Source organism: Sus scrofa, chromosome 4 (assembly GCF_000003025.6).
Source record: "Sus scrofa isolate TJ Tabasco breed Duroc chromosome 4, Sscrofa11.1, whole genome shotgun sequence".
Lineage (NCBI taxonomy): Eukaryota > Metazoa > Chordata > Mammalia > Artiodactyla > Suidae > Sus > Sus scrofa.
In genome coordinates, this window is record NC_010446.5 from 68,489,141 (window position 1) to 68,502,033 (window position 12,893).

The 12,893-nt window shown below is 44.5% G+C and overlaps 1 protein-coding gene across 8 annotated transcripts in view; it reads right to left on the reverse strand.

Moving 5' to 3' along the window:
- TRIM55 (tripartite motif containing 55) overlaps positions 1 to 12,893 on the reverse strand; it is a 43,679-nt gene that overhangs the window by 1,892 nt on the left and 28,894 nt on the right.

Below are 12,893 nucleotides of genomic sequence, written 5' to 3' on the forward strand. Positions count from 1 at the left end.
AGTTATCCCACTGGATTAGAATGCCACTGATATCAAAGCAATGAGGTAGGCACATGCATTCAACCCAGAAGCCCCGGGTGACCTTATGAAGCTGCCGTGTGAGTGGATACTCCTAGCACAGGCAAAGCAGAACTTTGGTGAGTATGTTCTTTGTGGCCACGCAGAATAGTTCCAATGAAAAACGAGTGCTTGAAAAGAAAATCATGGACTTGGAGAATAGACTTATGGTCGCCAAGGGGGAGGGGAAGGGAGCAGGATGGATTGGGAACTTGGGGTTAATAGATGCAGCCTAGTGCCTTTGGAATGGATGAGCAATGAGATCCTGCTGTGTAGCATTGGGAACTATATCTAGTCACTTATGACAGAGCATGATAATGTGAGAAAAAAGAATCTATACATGTATGTGTAACTGGGTCACTATGCTGTACAGTAGAAAATTGACAGAACACTGTAAACCAGCTATAATGGGGAAAAAATTATATAAATGGGGGGAAAAAGAAAAAGAAAAATGAATGGTTTTCCTGCACTTTACCAGATTTTACCCTAAATACCTATTTGAGATAATGTTTCAAGTTCAATAAAATTATCCTAAGTCCTATGGCTTTAGGATTATACATCCCTCTGCCATGTTGCTCCCTGACAGAAAGTTAAGAAGGGCCATGGAATCATACTAGCTATGGTAGAATAAAATTTAAGCATATGGTTTTCTATAAAGGCATAGTTGAGACATCAAGTGTGATCGGGCTTTTTTGGAAAAGTTGTTAGTAGATTCTGTTGGTGATGGGTTAGCTACGTCAATGTCCTTGAAGTTGAGGTTGGGTAAATATCATCCCGACAGAACCCTGTGCCTATTTAGGCACACATGACTAGCTCTTCTCTTCCCCATCCCAGTCACCTTGCTCTCATGAATCCTAAAAAAGCACAAGTAATCTGGGCATATCATTGATGTGTAAAGTACTTTTCTAACCATTCTGTTGGGTGAATAGTGAACTCTGCCGAACTCTGCCTAGAAGAATGGACCAGCAAAGTTCATTTTGTCTCTCCTTTGCCTTGAAGGCAATTTCTAACCTAGAGAAAATTTCCATGACATTTGTTCTGAAATATCTAAGGAGTGAAACTAGTTGGGTAAAGTATTTTCTGCACAGGGATAGAATCTTTGTGACACTGCTGGTGGCTTACAAACCGTTTGGGACTGCTTTTGGAATCTGTATATATTTCTGTGCTTTTTATACTCGAGATTAAAATCTATCTTCCATTTTAAATGTTTTAGCTGTTAAAACCCTACAGCCTTCAAAACTTGATATTAAATAGTTTGTGTTTGTTACTTTTACACCCTCATGTTTTCAGTCAATTATTAGATTGATTTCCCAAACAATATGGACCAATGCTGGCCTTCAGAGAAGAAAGGCTGGTGCCAGAGTTGGCGGGGGAGGGGGCAAGAAAGAGATTATCCTGGGTATCTGTAGGTGACTACACCGTTTCCTTGGTCTTGTTGATGGTTTAAACCTGAGGACCCCCTAACCCTCTCAGCAGGGACGTTTTATGCAAAGTGGCTTAGCCTGGTTTTGAATCCCAGCCTAACAACTTATTAGCTGTATAACTCGGACTAGCTACTTAACCTCTCTGAGCCTTAGTTTTCTCTTTTGTAAAACAGAGATGACATCTTATGTTACAAGATTGTTTAAGGACTGAATGAATAGAGTAATACATCTAAGGCACTTTTCACATGCTTCATTTATATTAAATGCTTCATAAATGTCCCTTTCCTCCCTCTCTCTGCTCTTCCTCCCTTCCCCTCTCCTCTCTCAAATTAGTAAAGAGGGAGTTCCTGTCACGGCTCAGTGGTTAAAACCCAACTAGGAACCATGAGGTTGCAGGTTCAATCCCTGGCCCTCACTCAGTGGGTTAAGGATCTGGCGTTGCTGTGAGCTCTGGTGTAGGTTGCAGACGTGGCTCGGGTCCTGCATTTGCTGTGGCTGTGGCATAGGCCAGCAGCTACAGCTCTGATTAGACCCCTAGCCTGGGAACCTCCATATGCTGAGGGTTGGGCCCTAAAAAGACAAAAGACAAAAAAAAAAAAAATTAGTGAAGAGGTTCCTGTGCTATGCAGAATCAGCAGGGGACTGTTAATGAGGAACAATATACAATAGCCCCGCCCCTAGTAAAGAGAGACAGTTGTATTTTCGAAGCTCATCTCTCCAGAATCAGACATCATTTATATGTTTTAGTTCCTTTGGCATGGTGTAACCATGGTTATCCATCACCCAGTCCAGTGTATCTTCAAGTGGCCTGACTTTCTTTGTGGCCATGTGGCTCTCTCATAAAGGAAGAATGAGTCAAAAATTTCGAAACTTTTCTATACACAGAGTCCATTAAATCATAAGCAGACAGCCTTCCCCGAGTGGAATTGTGCATATGTAACCCTTTAAATAGTTTCCAAATGCTGGCTCTCCTTCATCACAGGAAGTGCTGTTTTGGGGGGAATAATGATGTCCCATGAAGCTGACAAAGGACAGAGAAAAATGCGCACTTAGCTCTTCTACCTGCTTTTGAATTAGCCCTGCATTCCAGTTCAGGCTGAGGTGTGTGTAAAGGGGAAGAAAGGACTGTTAGTCCTGTACCATTTCTAAGTTTTACACATTTTCCTCAGGTGATGAAACAATGAACAAACTTACAACCATCATTTAACACTGCTCTATTGGCTTAGGGCTTCAGATAATTTGAGAAATAGGAGTTTTAGTCATAAAATACAACCATGAAGTGGAACAAGGAAGCAGAATTTTCCATCTTGACTGTGAGACTCGGCTCAGTCAAGATGCAGAGAAGACCACCAGGAATGAGTGATACACCAGTGCTTAAAGAAAAGAATCTTTTCCTCAAATGAATTTGACTAGAAATTCTGAGTATTCATGAACCAGACTCACTCAGAAACACAACTTCTTTTATTTTCCGTGATTTCTTCCCTGTTACTATTAAATGTCCTTTGAAAGGAAAAAAAAATTAATGTCAGATTATGGACCTAGGGGATCTTTTCCTTGCACAAAAGAGCAGGGTGGTGAGAGGTGCTTCTGCTCAGGGCTGAGGGAAGTGCAGGCATCGTCTGGGCACGTTATGTTGCCTCGTACCATTTCCTGCTGATGGGATTAGGAGTATGCATTCTGCCAGGGGCTTGTGGATATCTGTCTCTGGGTACAGGACAGTTCTGGGTTATGGCCAGTGTTTGCTTGGCCTGAATTGCACATGGAATTTTGAAAAAGACTTGAATTAGTTGCAAACATTAAAAATTGAGAAGCAAGGAAGTGGAGAAATAGAAGTTTTTGTGCACTGTTGGTGGGAATGTGAAATGGTGTAAAAGAGCATAGCAGTTCCTTAGAAAATTAAACATAGAATTATCATATGATCCAGCAATTCCATTTCTGTATAAAACCCTCAAAGAACCAAAAACAGGAACTCACACAGATATCTGAACATCCATGATAAAAGCAGCGCTATTCACAGTAGCTATGAGGGGGGAACAACGCAAGAATCTACCTATCGGTGGGTAGATAAAGTGCAGTATATACATATAATGGGATATTATTCCATTTAACAAGGAAGAAAATTCTGATAAATGCTACAACCTGGATGAACCTTGAGGATATTACGCTCAGTGAAATAAACCAGTCACAAGAAGATAAATACCTCTACTTAGATGAGGTAACTAGAGGCAGCAAATTCATAGAAAGAGAGAGTAGAATGATGGTTGCCAGGCACTGGAGGGAGGAGGCAAGGTGAAGACGTTGTTTAATGGGTATAGAGTTTCAGTTTTGCAAGATGAAAAAGTTCTGGTCCATCACATAATAGTGAGAATTTACTTAATGCTGCTGCACTTAAAAATGCTTACTATGGTCATTTTGATGGTATGTGTTTTTACTGCAATTTTTATAATTAGGAGATTTCCCATTTAAAATCTGGATTTGCAGGCCCTCTTGACAAAGCACAACTTGAGCAACCCGGGACCTGCAGGGACGGCTGAGCAGCTGGGGCTGGGAGCCCCCCACCCCCATCCCCCACTTTCCATGGTGCCTGTCACTCCCTTTTGTCTCCTCTGCTGCAGGGCCCGTTTCAGGGACCATTTGTCACTGGGCTCATACAGCTGCTATGCTCAGAGAAAGTTAAGAGGAAAGCAAATGATAAGGTGTCTTTCTGCCTCTATCGACATTTTTCTTTCCCCTGGCCTGTTTTCGCATTCATGCTACCTCCTGGGTCTCTAAAGGCACGTAAACTTGTTACTCTTAACAGAAGACTAGTTTTTAGTAGGAAAGTGTCAAGGTAAAGAGAGTAAAGTTCTCAACAGACTGTTTGGCTTGATTTTTATGCTAAATCCGATGATTTTTTTTTTTTTTTTAAAGCCAACATGCTTCTTGTGGCAGAATCCCTGCAATCAAAGCAGTGAAACTGCCCTCAGTTTTAACTGAGCCCCTGGGCGCTTAGCATAGGTGCAGTTGTGGAGGAAACACTATTGTTTGGGCTTGGGGACAATCCCAGGAGCTCCCTTAACTAAATACAGCTTGGCCCACTTGATTCATTGACTGAACAAAACACAGCAGATGCTTTCCTGCTCTCCACTCTGGCATAAGTCAGGGTAGCTACATTTATGAGAGCAATTATTTTTTGCTGGCCCCCAATAAAAGAGTGAGCTCTGCCAGGTCATTCTGATGAGTAACACGTCGTGCCCTCGGGCTGCCTCTAAGCTTCCTGGGGCCTCCTTAGGTGCCAGCTTAGCCCTAACCCAAATGATCATTCTCTACGCCACCCATGATTCTGATCCAAAAGTCACCTGTCCCACATTCCAGTCCCTCAGGCTTATCCAAGAGAGAGTAATTGATCTGCTCACCTGAACTGCAACTAAGACACAAATGGATGATGACAGCTTAATGTCCACCCTGCCAGACAACATTTTCCCTAGAAATGGCCATGCCATATCCTGAGGGAGGGCAATTGTGGGCATGTTAGCCTCTGTGCCAGGCGTGGGAGGGGATGCTAGAGGCAGTGAGAAACTTTATGTCCAGGCCCCACACTTAGGCCTCCCCTCCTCTCTGCCACCATGAATACCAGTCACACATGCAACCTGACAGAAGGATCTGGTTACCACTGCATGTTAAAGGCCAGTCTTTCTAGGTCAATCTAAAAGAACCCTTGCCCATCTACAACACAGTGTGTTTGCATTAAAGGAATGTGGGGAGAAGCGGTGAGGCTGGCCTTGAAGCTGCTGAGTGGGCAACCACCAGCATCTGTGCTGCACCTGCTGGGCAGTGTCAGAGAATCAAAGCCAGATGCTGGCAACAGGTGTGAATAGGAATGCTGAGGTCATGTTTAGAATGTTTATTCAGGGAGACTAACCTCCAAGCATTGGCCTGCTCCCTACCTAGCGTTCCTGAACCTCAGCCCCTCGGATAGCTTAAGCGTTATGGATTCCAGACTGGAAGAGAGAGTATGGCCAAGAGCCTGGGCCAGTCCCTGATGCCTGAGAAGTGACTGGGGCATGGTCTGTGACTCACAGCCAAGGGTCTTAGCCCTGGAAACTCAGTTGGGCGGATCTATCACAGGCATTTCTTTCATAGGAATGCGGTCATCTCTGCTCAGTGGCAGAGCAACCAGGGTACGTTAGGGACACAGCACAGAGCTGTGAAAACACAGCCTGGGCTCTCCATGAATGCTAGAGGAGAAGAAAAGAGGTACACCCCCACCCCACCCCCACCCCCCGCCTCCCAGCAATGAGCCCTGGAAGGAAGAGTCACTAAAGCATTTTCCCCCCTTGGGAGAATTTCTGGCTGTATGCACTGGGGGAGGGGAAGAATGGGTGAAGGGAGCTGGTTTGGGGGTCTCGTTGCCATTAGCTGCTTCCCTCATACTAAGTAAGGGGCAATCAGAAACCAAGCCTATGAAATGAGAAGAAATTAAGTTCACTCACTTTTTTAACCTGGAGGAAGATGGGTGGTGTATTCCCTTTGATCTGCCTAGGAATTGATGGGGTCGGGGTGGGGAGCAGGAAGGAGAAGCAAAAACCTATCCTAGAGCCAGCCTTCTTCTCAGGCTTGGACCTGACACTGTGTCCAGTACAGAGCTTGTGTGTCCCCAGGCTCTCTGAAAGGAGCGCTGAATCCCACAGCGCTGCTAAATAGGTCATTAATTCCTCACAGACAGGACTTCTTTGCCTTGTGTTAAGGGAACAGGTTTTCCTCAGGAGTCACGGGGGGCCGATGCCAGGCCCAGTTTATGGTTGTCTCAACATGGGGCACTTGAGAAACTGGCTCAAAGGAACCCTAAGGATAAAGTGCGAAGACCACAAACCCAAAGAGAAAAGAGGCCGCGAGTGCCGCTGAGCAGATGATGCTCAGGCGACAGGCTGACTCCAGCACCAGCACCGGAAGTCAGAGAGGGAGGCGAGCGGGCCGCAGGGTGGGCGGCAGCCAAGGCGCTCTCATTTGCAATGGACAGGCACACGGCTGCAGCTGCGGAGGCTTGGAAATGACCTCTGTGTGCCAGTGAATCACAAGTGGTGGGTCAATGCCGGGGAGCCCACGGTCACACTGTTTTTGCTTTAGTCACATCAACCCAGTAAGTCCTAGATGCTGGCACAGCCTCCATCCTACTGCACGCATGCGCTCCACGGTGGTGGGCAAGGGGGCTGCCAGGCACCGAGCTCCCAGCTGCTCTATGATCTGCAGCAAGTCACTCACCCTCCATGATCTTCCTCTCAAAAATGGGAAGTTGAACAACCAGTGTGCAGGACTGTTGTGAGGTTTCAATGAGAACATCTCTAGAAAGACAGACTCTGCGCACACCCACACCTTAGCTACAGCCATTGCCACCCCGCGCTGGTTTTTCAGGGGCATTAACACGGTGTAGAGTAGTTCTTTGCTTTGTGGATTGCAGTGGAGAAAAGGCATCCCACGGAAATCGCTGAGATGCGTAAATAAAGACAGAAAAAAAGTCCACAGGATGTACAATGCTAACAGGGGTCTTAGGTTAAATCAGAATAATAAACATTTTTAAAAAACACAGGAAGCAAAACTCAACTAGCTGTGTCATAACAACTCCCCCAGAGAGCTCTGCCGGTGCCGGCGTTACTGTTTTCACGGAATTGTAGCGCTGTAGGCACAGGTTGCCAGGGGAAATGAATTCATTACACTGCTCACACACAATTTATATTGCATTTCCCTCTTTAAAATGGATATATCCATTTTAGCTTCTTATTAAAGTGACTTTTACTAAGGAAGCTATTTGATCCTGAGAAATATAGCCTAGAGTTTTAGTCTAGATTTTGTTTGCCCTTCTAGAAAAGCCCCCAAATTGACAGGATTAGGATGTCACTTTCCCAGCAGGAAAAAAAAAAAAAAAAAAATCCCGGAAAGAGAAAATTGCAATTGCAGGATACAAATGAAAAAGCATCAATAATGTTAATATGATGGTCTTACCAAAACGTACTTCTTTAAATAAAAACCTTACTTTCTCCAAACATTTTTTCTAGGTATAAATTCCTGTATTTTATTATCAGAACTTCTTGTAATTTCCAGGACTATTAAGTCCTAGACAATATTATGCAGTAAAAGTAGGCCAGTCTTGAGTGCTGATCAGTTTTCTCTCTATTTTTACCAAGTGAAATTCCAGCACAGTCAGGGCGCCTGGCTTATCAGCGATTTGATTCATAAGCTTGAATCTCCTAATTTGTAAAACACAAGCAATTGCTCTCAGTAAGAATTTCTGTTTGAAAATAATTTGACACCCTGAATCCTTCAATTAAGTTTAGAGAACATAGTTAAATTTTCATTCATTTCAGTGTGTTTTGGAAAATTAAATAGATTGTTTTAAAGAACACAGGACCTACAGTCACACTCATGGGAAATCATATTCTTGGTCTCCTGCTTTATTTTTTAAAATCTTCTGTGATACTTTGTGAAATTAATCTTGCTTAGAAAAGAAGCGTTCCCAGCCTATGGCCTCAGGCATCTCTCACCACTCAGTATCTAGTGGCAGATGGAGTTGATATTTGCCCTTGAAATCTGAGTGAATGATTTGATCTCAGAGGTCATTTGCATGAAAATGATTTTATCTTCTTGCATGTGACAACTTGGGGGACCTGCTTCTCCTTGGAATATTGGCTATTGTTCATTCCAGTTTAAGAAAATATGATTATTTTCAAGAGGACTGAATCTTGGGATGAAGAGAAATTTAATAAGGTCTCAGGTCTGGGGACATGTGTATTGATTGGTTTCTGAGAGTCTAGGAAATAAACTCTGGGCCTTAAAAGAAAAAAGAATCTTGGCTAGTGCCCTGTAGTCTCTCTCTCTTCCTTCTTTCCTTCCTTCTTTCTTCTAAGAAATGTTTTTTATTTCCTCCTGGGAGCACCTTTATAACCTCACTGGATGTTTACAGAGCCTGGGTTGGGGACTAGGATGGCCATGGACTGGTTTTCCTTGGAGATCCTTTTCCACACTGGCCTTGGCCTCCACACTGGCCTTGGCCTCCACACATCCTTTTCACTGTTTAAGAGTGAAGAGCTCAAAGGTGTGGGTAACTCACATTGTTCCTGACGTTCTGTCTCTCACGATATGATGTTCTGTCTCTGAGCTCATGTTGTGTTTGCTAAGAAGGAGCCAGGAACACTCAGGACAGGAGGAGGGACCATTTGCACCTTCTCGTCAATCCTTGGGTTGGGACCAGTCCTTCTCAGCCAAGAGGACGAGTCCAGTGCTGGATGCCCATGGCCCATGACAGGGTGGCCCCTGTGGTCCCACAGAAACTGGTGTAGACAGGACCAGGGCATAGGCATGCCATTAAAATGCACAGACATATTAGCTCATAAAGCAGTTTCCATCTAAAGTAAAAACAGGTCCCCACAGACTGGTGAAAACTCATCATCAGATTGTAAAGTTCAGCCTAGTCACTTAAAAGAATCAGGCAGCTCAGCCATCCTGGCCCTGGGGACGCTTGGCCCTGCATGTGGCTAAGGGAGGAGGGGAGGCAGGTGTGTTGGATTTGAGGTCTGCCAGCCATTGGATTCCTTAGGACTGTTGGCACCTTCCTCCTTCCGGCTCTCCTCAACTTTTCTACCCTACCTTAAAAAAGAATATATGTGAGTGAGGACCCTCTCTACATCCATCCCGATAGGCAGCTGCAAAAAGAGTTATTTTTTTAACACTCATCTTGGGATAAATATAACAATGTTAATATATGCACCTAAACAGAGGTTCAAAATATACGAGGCAAAACTGATAGAACTGCAAGCATAAATAGACAAATCCACAGTTATGGTCAGAGATATCAAAATTCCTCTCTCAGCAATTGATAAAGCAAGTAAACAGGAAATTGGGAAGGATAGAGTGAACCCGAACAGCACTCTCTGAGCTGATGGACATTTATAGAACACTCCACCAAACAACAACAACAGAAAACACAATGCTTTCAACTGTACACGGAACATTCACCAAGCTAGCTCATATTTGAGGCCATAAAAGAAATCTTAATACGTTTAAAAGGACCGGAATAATATAATGAATATTACTCTCCACAATTTCACAATGGAATCAAGCCAGAAATCAACCAAAAAAAAAAAAAATCTGGAAAATCCCCTTAACAATAGATTACTGCTCAGGAATTAAAAAACAAACAAACAAAAAAAAAAAAAAAAAAAAAAAGAGCTACTCATACATGCAACCAACCAGCCAGATGACTCTTAAGAGCATGATGTGAAGTGAAAAATGCCAGACACAAAAGTCTATATATTGGATGTTTTCATTTATACAAACTTCTAGAACTGGCAAAACTATGACAAGCAAAACAGCAGCTAGGATGCAGGAAGTAGGTTAACTGCAAAGGCAGGTGAGGGAACTTTCTGGAGTGATGGAAACACTCTGCAGCTTAACTGAAGCAGTGGCTATACAATGCTACATGTTTGTGAAAACGTATTGAACCTTACACTTAACATAGTTTAAAAATCACTTTTTTCATCTCTTCATTCGTCCAAAATCCTGTGACTATGGTGTACATCCTAAGTCTTTGCTCTACAGGGCAATGAGGTCTCTAAGTACCTTTTAGGTGGACCTCAGACATGGATTTTATGGGGTTTATGGCATCTAAAAGGGTAGTTGCAGCTGTGCAAATATTCAGCTAAACGGTGTCTAGGAGTTGATTTTGGAAACAGTTTGGGAAGTAGGGATTTATGTAAGCACTTCAAGGCAAGAGATACGTTTTGAGAAATGCAATGGGCTATTTCTTTCAGGAAGAATCTACTATTACTGCTGCCCAGAGTGATTTGTCTCCGGCTCAGGTCCATAATGCTCCCAAAGAAAACATCCTGCAACAATGTGTAAAATTCTTAGCACCAGCCTTTTCACTCTTTAATGTTGTATAAATAAATAAATCCTTTCATTGAGTAGTTGCTTTGTTTTCCTGGTGAGAAAACTGAGGCTCAAAGAAATTAAATGCCCAGAATCAGATGCACAGGCCGTAGGACAAGAGCCCAAGTCCTTTCTCCTAATTCCACTGATCTTTCCTGAGCCCCGAGCCTTAGCAGGGTTTCCATCCAGCTCATTTGTCTATTTTCAGGCTTGAAGAATAGAATATGAAAATGAAAAGTGAATATTCTATTCTTGCAACTGCCAATAGCTGCGATATGGTAAAAGCTTTTAGGGCCTCTTACAACTATAGCTTCATGCTCTGGTGAAATATATGAGCAGTGGTTCTTCACAGGGGCAGAAATGCCAGAGATTTTAATGTCAACAACCCCATCTCCAAAGCCATTAGCTCTCTGCTGGTGTGTGTGTGTGTGTGTGTGTGTGTGTGTGTGTGTGTGTGTGTGTGTGTGTGTGTGTGTGTGTTGGGGCTGGGGTCCTCTGACCTTGAGGCAACTGCAGTGGTCCAGCTCAAGTGTCAGCCAGAGCAGCTGCCAAGTTAATCTACCACATAGGGAGACATTTCTTTGGAAATCCCCGAACAGCTCTCATGAAATGGTTTGGATAAATTTTTCCACCACAGGCCACCAACCCTCACCAGGAAGGGAGGAAGGAGAACAAGGAGGGGATTTCACTGTTGCTGCTCCCACTTCTAGAAAAATCTAATGCCACACAACTTCTCAATAAAATACTCAGTTGTCCCAGGCGGGGGTGGTCCCTGGGTTAACGCTTTACATGTAAGCAGTGTAGGAAGACAAGAGCAGGAGGAAGCAGACTGGACCACGAGATGGCCCAGGAAGGGGGCTCCCCAAGACTGCTGTCCAAGGGCAGCTGACCTGTCTCTCAGGGTCCTCTCCCTCTTATTATTGCCCTGTATTTTTTTTAAATTTCAAACACATGAAGCAGGTCAAATGTTATTTCCACCAAACTCTGCATTGACTGAGCATACCACAGGCATGGTCTAGAAGCTGGGAACTTAGAGGGTGATTTTGCAGTAAAGACCAGTTCCTGTACAGGGGCTCTGCACAGTGTGATACAGGGCTGAGTTCAAACCTCGTTAAGAAATTCCTTTTTCCCCAGGGATGAAGGTGGGGAAGGCAGTGATGTGCCCCCCATCTAACAAAAGGCAGAATCATGGTGTTCACCATCAGTGCAGAGAGCTGACGTCTGGTTTTTCAACATGGCCAGCTTCTCACACATAATGTGCCTATGGAACTAGGTGAAGAGAGAAGGTATGTGATAAAGTAGAGATTATACAGCATCAGAAATTGTAGGCAGCAAAAAGCAAGGGCAGGTTGCCCTGTGTGCAGGGCCCCGAGAGAAGCATCTGGAGGCATCTGCCTTCTTAAAGGGCTTGCAGTTCCCCTGATGGGGCTGCAGTGAGTTTACTGATTAGCAAGTGAGCCTGAGATGCTTCTGAAATTCTAAGGCAGCCTCATTTCCTGACATGGAACTGTATGATAAAGAGAGGTAAGACCACCAGTGAATTGAGAACTTTTGTATCATGTCCTAAATGTTCAGGGAAAGAGTAATGATGGGGTGTGAAACTCTAACAAGCTGACCTTGCCCTGGACAAATGTTAGTCTGGCCAGTTGGGCTCTGAGGTAGTGAAGCTGAATCCGGTTGGCAGAACATTCCCAGAGGCCGGGAGTCTGAGGCTGGGCTGAGGCCCCCTCCATCTGTCCACATCCCCTTTCAGGCCGGGATCTCAAACAGGTTTCTTTCTCTACGTGAAAGATCCTTTCTCAAGCACCAAGGACCACACCAGCAAGGTTCTTTGCAATAGTGAAGGTCCATGCACCTACTGCAGCCACACACACCTCCCCCTGGCCTCCCCCTCCCCCTCACTGGACTGGCCCCTGAATGTCACGTCAGCCCTCAGGACTTTGGCTCTGGGGACACAGACAGGAAGCATGACTTTCTCTGCAGCCTCAGAGAAGGATGTGTGGCAACAAAGCCCCAAACCTGAATTCTCAGACTATAAACTGAGCTCTTCACACAATTATTCAGCTCCACATTTATTCAGATATTCTAATAAAGCATGGAGTTTTCTCTCTCTCCATATGCCCCCCCTGAGTCCATGGCCAAGACTTCTTCTCCCTGCTCTGCACCACAACTGATGACAGGAGGAAGAGTTATACACACAAGCCAACTCTAAGGATGCATAGAACATTCTAGAGTACATGGGTTTCTGGCTGACTAGGAGATGCTGGGGCAGGTGCTGTTCACACACAGCTACAGATATAGGACAGGGACCCATTGGCAGCCCACTGCCACTGCTGGGCAGACAGCTAATGAGGCAGAAAGGGACTATGATGGGATCTTCCAGAAGACTCAGTGTCAACCAGGGAAAAGTCAGCGAGCTAGAAATAACTGAGCCCTTTCAGCACCAGTCACTCTGGACTGCTTCTGCGCTCCCGGCACAGGGAGCTGGGCCTCAGGTCCCAGAGGGTCATT